The sequence below is a fragment of the Ochotona princeps genome, chromosome 2, assembly GCF_030435755.1.
Source record: "Ochotona princeps isolate mOchPri1 chromosome 2, mOchPri1.hap1, whole genome shotgun sequence".
Classification (NCBI taxonomy): domain Eukaryota; kingdom Metazoa; phylum Chordata; class Mammalia; order Lagomorpha; family Ochotonidae; genus Ochotona; species Ochotona princeps.
In genome coordinates this window covers 109,823,624-109,829,682 of record NC_080833.1, presented here as the reverse complement: position 1 = coordinate 109,829,682, position 6,059 = coordinate 109,823,624, and the positions used below count along the sequence as shown (strand labels likewise).

Sequence of the window (6,059 nt, the reverse complement as noted above, 5' to 3'; positions counted from 1 at the left end):
ACAAAGTCAGATATACAGAGAGGAGGAGAGACAGAGAGGAAGATCTTCCATCCGATGATTCACTCCCCAAGTGACCACAATGGCCAGCGCTGCGCTGATCCGAAGCTAGGAGCCAAGAGCCTCCTCCAGGTCTCCCACGTGGGTTCAGGGTCCCAAAGCAATAGGCCATCCTTGACTGCTTTCCCAGGCCACAAGCAGGAAGCTGGATGGGAAGTGGGGCCACAGGGATTAGAACCGGCACCCATATGGGATCCCAGTGTGTCCAAGGCGAGGACTTTAGCCGCTAGGCCACCCCACTGGGCCCGGGGGTGGGGGGCTGATTTTTTTAAGCATCCCAGCCTTCAACTGCTCTGTGCTGGATGCAGAAGCGTGAAAGACCAGAGCTCCATAGTCAGCCATATCTGTCAACTGCTCACCCTTCTTCCTGGGCAGGGGCAGGAGGCACGGTCGGTGCCAGGCAGAGGGCAGGGCCCCAGCTTGGAACATTTCATTCATCTTGTCGAATTTCACCATGTGGGCACAGCAATGGGGCAGAGGCTGGGTACCTGCAGCAGCAGGGGCTGCCACTCAAGTAGACTTTGTGCTTCTGGGTACTCACTACACACCAGGGCCCCTGCAGGTCCTACTCTTCTCCCCACCCCAACCTTTTCTGCCGTCGGCTGCCAGCATTGGAGGCCACCGGTGGGCAGGGACCCAGTTCTGGCTCTCACATTCTGCCTTTGGACCATCTCTCGCCATCCTGAGAGGAGCCAGCACACCAGATGATGCAGGGTCCAACTGTGTAGCTGAGGAGACAAGAGTTCTTCTAGAGGCTGGCAGAGTATCCCCTCTGTACTGTCCCCTAGATATGACAGGTACAGGTGGGGCACGCACCAACTTCCCAAGCCTTTGTCTCCTTCGCTGCACCCCCACAGGGCAGCAGGATATGCCATCTGCAGAGGCCTGGGCACCTGGCTCCCTCCCTCCCTGTAGACATATAGTTGCTGATGCACACACTTGCCATCTCCTTGCAGCAGCTCCCCAAGGGATGGGGCTGGGGGCCTGACTGCCATGAGAGGGGAAAGTAGATGGAGCAGACAACTCCAAAGGTGGTGGGGACAATGGTTGACACCTCTGATTCACAGTTTCCTGGCGTTCCTGGGCACTCCTTACATTTTAGTAGCTGGGAGTGGTCAGGACAACAAGGGAGCTGGGCACACTCATCCCATAAGCCAGGTTAGAGAGACCCAGGTCTGGGGGGGAGGGCACTCAGGCATGCAGCAAATGCTGCCTCCCCTCCCACCCTGACACCTCCAAGGTGCTCTGAAAAGCTTGGTACTTCTCTGGAGTGGGGCTTAACAAACAGGTCCTGAGAGCTCTTAGTTCTGGGACACACTGAGCTGAACCAGTGTGTCAGCCAGCCAGGCCTGGTGGGGGATGGGTAACGGACCTACTCTGTCAAGGACAGAGGTCTGTCTGGCTGACTCACTTCCCCATAGGATCCTAGGTTTACAAGGAAATAATCCTCACCTCCACGCCTCACTTTTTAATGGTCTAGAATCTCTCTCATCCCACCCTCCCACTCCCACAGCCACTCACAGACACACACCCTGGGGCCACAAATGCTGACCATTGGAACCTCCAGGGACCTCTCCCAGGGTACCTGCTGCCTCCCACTTCCTTTCTCTGTCTCCGCTTACTTCCGGGATAGCCTAGAGCCTCCAGTGGAGACTCCTGCGGTTGGCCTTGGGCATCCTCCAGCCAGGTAGTCTTCCCCAAGTCACACTCTTTCCTACACGCCCATATAGAAATGCGCATGTGTGTATGTGCAGGTGCATGTAGGCATTCCCACACTGGTGTACATCGAGGACTGGAGCAGTGTTTCCCTCTGCTTGACTGTCTCGCCGTGGAGGTGCCCGGTGACAGGAAAAGCTGGGCATGGGAGAATGTCTGGACATACCAGGAAGCATCCTGGAGTGATAGCCAAAGCACCTAGGTTCTGGACAGGCCTGGGTAGTTAGTTCACACAGTTCCAGGCTGGCCCTGCTGCAGTTCCCTGCCTTAGTGATGCCAGGGCAGGGAGTAGAGGGTGGGGTGGGGGATGCTTGCCAAACTGTGACCTTGCCCAACTATGACATCGTCCCGGCTCAGAGAGTCTGGCCTTCTAGAACCCCGCTCACTCACGTGCCCCTTCTCCCGCTCGCAGACGTGCCAGATCGTGCCTCCCATGAACACAGCCGTACCAGAGGTGCTCGTCGCGGATGGAGATGCCGCGCCTCAAGGCCACACCCGCCGCTGTCTATCCGCTGTGGAATCCAGGGAGCAGAGGGACGAAGAGCAGGAGGTGGAGGGCGAGGGAGTCAAGGGGGCAAGGAGTGACTTTCATGAAGTGCCCCTCCGAAGGTGCGGGGCTTTCCGTGCTGATAGCCGAGGCTATGACCCATTCAAAAGACACAGCTGGGGGCCTGGCCAGGACCCACTGAGCAGGTAAGCCCCAGGATCCCCCTTTGTCCTTCCTAATTTCAAGCCCTAGGCCTTGGGGACAGTGGCTAGGAAAGAATATGCTGTTGTCCTTGGCACCTTTAAAAAAAAAAAATTTGTTTTGTTGGGGTCAGTACAGTAGCTGAGCAAGCTAATCCTCTGGCTGCAGAACTGGCATTCCATATGGGCACCAGTTCATGTCCTGACTGTTCCACTTCCTATCCTGTCCCCTGCTTTTGACCTGGGAAGGCAGCTGAGGATGGCCTGAAGGGACCCTAAAGGGACCCTGCACCCACGTGGGAGACCCTGGCTCCTGACTTCAAATCAGCGCAGCTCTGGCTATTGCAGCCATTTGGAGAGTGGAACAGCAGATGAAATATCTTTATCTCCCCTTCTCTCTATGAAGCTGCCTTTTCAATAAAATAAGTTAAATCTTTTAATAAAAATTATTTAATGTTATTTTATCTTTATAAAAATTAGTTATCTTTCATTTGCTGGTTCACTACCCAAATGGTTCAATGGCTGGAAATGGTTCAAGGTATAGCCGAGAGCCTAGATTTCCACATGGGTCTCCTGTGTGAGTACAAGAGCCTTTGCAGCTGGGCCATCCCCACTGGCCTCTCAGGCACATGAACAGGGAACTGGATGGGAGCCTGCTGAGCCACCATGTTGTTCCCTGGGGGACACCACAGCTGAGAAGACCCCATCCCACCTGATTTCCTTGAAGCAGCAGCATCTAGGCCTCTTGGAGGCCCCTAGGGGAGGCTGAGTCCTGCCTTTCCAGATCCCAGGGTGGGCACCGCAGGTTTGCTGCTCTCTCAGGTTCCTGGCAAAGCGTGCTGGGTCCAGGCAGAGACAGAACACAGGGGCCATGGCGGGCTGCTTTATAGCTCAGTGTTGTGGGCATGGGGGTGGAGGGGAGCAGCCCTCCAGGAATGGGGCTCTGTGCAGGCTGGGTACACACAGGGAGAGGGACCCAGCTCTCCTTTCCTCATCCCCACCCCTACCTGCCTGTGGCCCTAGAAAATCCCTGACCACTTCCACAAAGGCAGAAGAAGTCAGAAAGAGAATGCCCATTCCAGACCCCCTCCCCGCCCCCACATCCTTGGGGCTGGGACGAGTGCTTTAGTTCTGGTGAGCAGCCAAGGCTGCCCAAGCTCACGCCTGGGCAGGACTGGTGGCAGAGTGAGGGGTAAGAGCCCTGGGCTTGGGGTGGGAGTGTTGTTCCAAGCCTACAGAGATGCCCTGGGTACCCCTTAAGTGACACCGACAGTGTAAGGCACTGTCCATTTCATGGCCAGGCATTGGCCCTGCATCTTGGGAACAAGGGGACTGGCAGACCCTGAATGCATTGTTCTGGTGGGTCGGGGCAGAGAACTGCAGCGACAACCTGTCAAGGCGGGAAGGAACGCTGGCTTTCTTATTGAGCAACATGCTGTTCTTTGACCAACAGGGGGCGCCCCTTGTCCACAACCTACTGTGTAACTTTGCCAAGGCAAGGCTGGTGAGAGACGCCAGTTTGGGTCATAGGCTACGCCTATGGCAACAGGAAGGGCTGGGCTGGGGGCAAACACTAGGACCGGGCCAAGGCTGTGTTCCTCCCTAGAGCCCTTCACTAGCCGCAGGACACGGCGGGCAGTGGCGGCAATGTGTGTTTCAGGAGGAGACTGCTGGCAAGAGCATGCCCAGGCCCCCAGGAAAATCCCTTACTGCAAAGCCAAGAGGACCTGGACGTCTTTGACGGCCTGCAATTCCCGGGGAGCCAGCCCTCCAGCCCGGTATGGATGGTTGGATTCCCACAGGGGTGGGGGTGGCCTCCTTGCTTCCCCTCAGTGCCTCTTCTCTGTCCAAGTCCGTGCATTATTGTGACTCTAATCTGCCTGCCTCTGAATCAGCCATGTGTGCTGCTCTGTGTGCTCCCTCCCTGGCTCGCCATGTCCTGCCTTGGGCTGTCTCTCTATGGCGCTCTGTTTCTTCCTTTCTGTGTCTGGGCTACTGTGTGGCTGTGGCTATCTGTGTTCCTGTCTCATTAAAAAAAAAAAAAAAGGCCCCAGTTCCCTCCTACCCTTGGCTGTCAGAACCACTTCTTTCCGTGGGACCCATGCTTCCCAGCTGAGCCTGCTCTTTGCAGGATGCAACTGGGCATCTGGTACCCCCCAAGAGACAAGAGTCCTTTAACGCAATGCTCATGCTGCATGAGAAAGGATTGCCAGATTCAAGCTTATGGGAACAGAAACTGGCAGGGCAAGGGTCTCCAACCAGGGAGGAAGGCCCACCACCACCACCATCATGGCAGGCAGAGCAGTTCAAGATGCCCCAGTGAGTCAGCTGGCCGAGGCTGCCCCTCCTCCCTGCCTCATCCTCTAGCTAACTAGGGCGTCCAACCCCAGCCTTGCTGTTGGGGTGCTTCTGACTGGGGAGAGAGACTGAAGGATGGAGAGGGGCGTCATATAGCCTGAGAGGGAAGAGGCAGGACCCCATCTTACCCCCACCCCTGCCTATCTGCCCCTGCATGCCTACAGTCTCCTCCACTTCATTCCAGAGTGGTGCGGTAGAAAGAACAGGCTTTTAGCGTTGAGTACCTCCCAGAGAGTTTCTATACCAGCTAGGTGATTTTTTTTTTTTTGCTCGTTCTGAAAATTGCATCAGTAAAGTTTATCTTGTAGAGCCACAATTGTGAGGTGGGAAAAGACACCTAAAGTGCCTAGTCTGGAGGCTGGCAGCACAGGCTGGAGGCAATGGATCAGAGTGCCCCACCCCCACCTTCTCCCCTGCATGCCTTTGTGACTTTTCCCTATCTGGCACTCTATCCTCTCCTGCACAACTTCCCCTGTGCTGTTACCATGTCTCCTTTTTCTTTTTTTTTTTTTAATGATTTATTTATTTCTATTACAAAGTCAGATACACAGAGAGGAGGAGAGACAGAGAGGAAGATCTTCCGTCCGATGATTCACTCCCCAAGTGAGCGCAACGGCCGGTGCTGCGCCGATCCAGAGCCAGGAACCAGGAACTTCCTCCAGGTCTCCCACGTGGGTGCAGGGTCCCAAAGCAATAGGCCATCCTTGACTGCTTTCCCAGGCCACAAGCAGGGAGCTGGATGAGAAGTGGAGCTGCCGGGATTGGAACCTGCTCCCATATGGGATCCCGGGGCGCATTCAAGGTGAGGGCATTAGCCGCTAGGCTGCGCCACCGGGCCTGATGTATTTATTTTTATTGGAACGACAGATTTACAAAGAGAAAGAGAGACAGGCAGGGTTTCCATTCACTGGTTCACTCCCCAAATGGCACAACAGCCAGAGCTGAGCTGATCTGGAGCCAGTAGCCAGAAGCTTCTTCTGGATCTTCCATGCGGGTGCAGCTTGGGCCGTTCTCCACTGCTTTCCCAGGCTACAAGCAGGGAGCTGGATGGGAAGCGGAGCAGCTGGGACCACATCATCAGAAACTGGACCAGGCTGAAGCCAGCAGCCCCAAACTGAATCTGGGCGTCCTAGGAAGTCAAGTCCTTGAACCATCTCCAGGTACCTTGCAAGGGGTACATTGGTAGGAAGCTGGAATTAGAAGCAGAGCTGAGACTGAAACCCAGACACTTCACAAGAGAT

The 6,059-nt window shown here is 55.5% G+C and overlaps 1 protein-coding gene across 4 annotated transcripts in view; it reads left to right on the top strand.

Annotated features, from left to right (window-relative positions):
• Positions 1 to 2,320: 2,320 nt before the first annotated feature.
• Positions 2,321 to 6,059, top strand: part of ARHGEF2 (Rho/Rac guanine nucleotide exchange factor 2) — a 40,062-nt gene continuing 36,323 nt past the window's right edge. For 3 of the 4 annotated variants that reach the window (XM_058660418.1, XM_058660420.1, XM_058660417.1), the window contains exons 1-2: positions 2,321 to 2,466; positions 4,121 to 4,238. The gene's annotated coding sequence lies outside the window, so the exon portion shown is untranslated. Of the gene's footprint in view, positions 2,467 to 4,120; positions 4,239 to 5,883; positions 5,979 to 6,059 lie in introns of those variants that run through there. The other variant, XM_058660419.1, reaches the window with a different exon arrangement.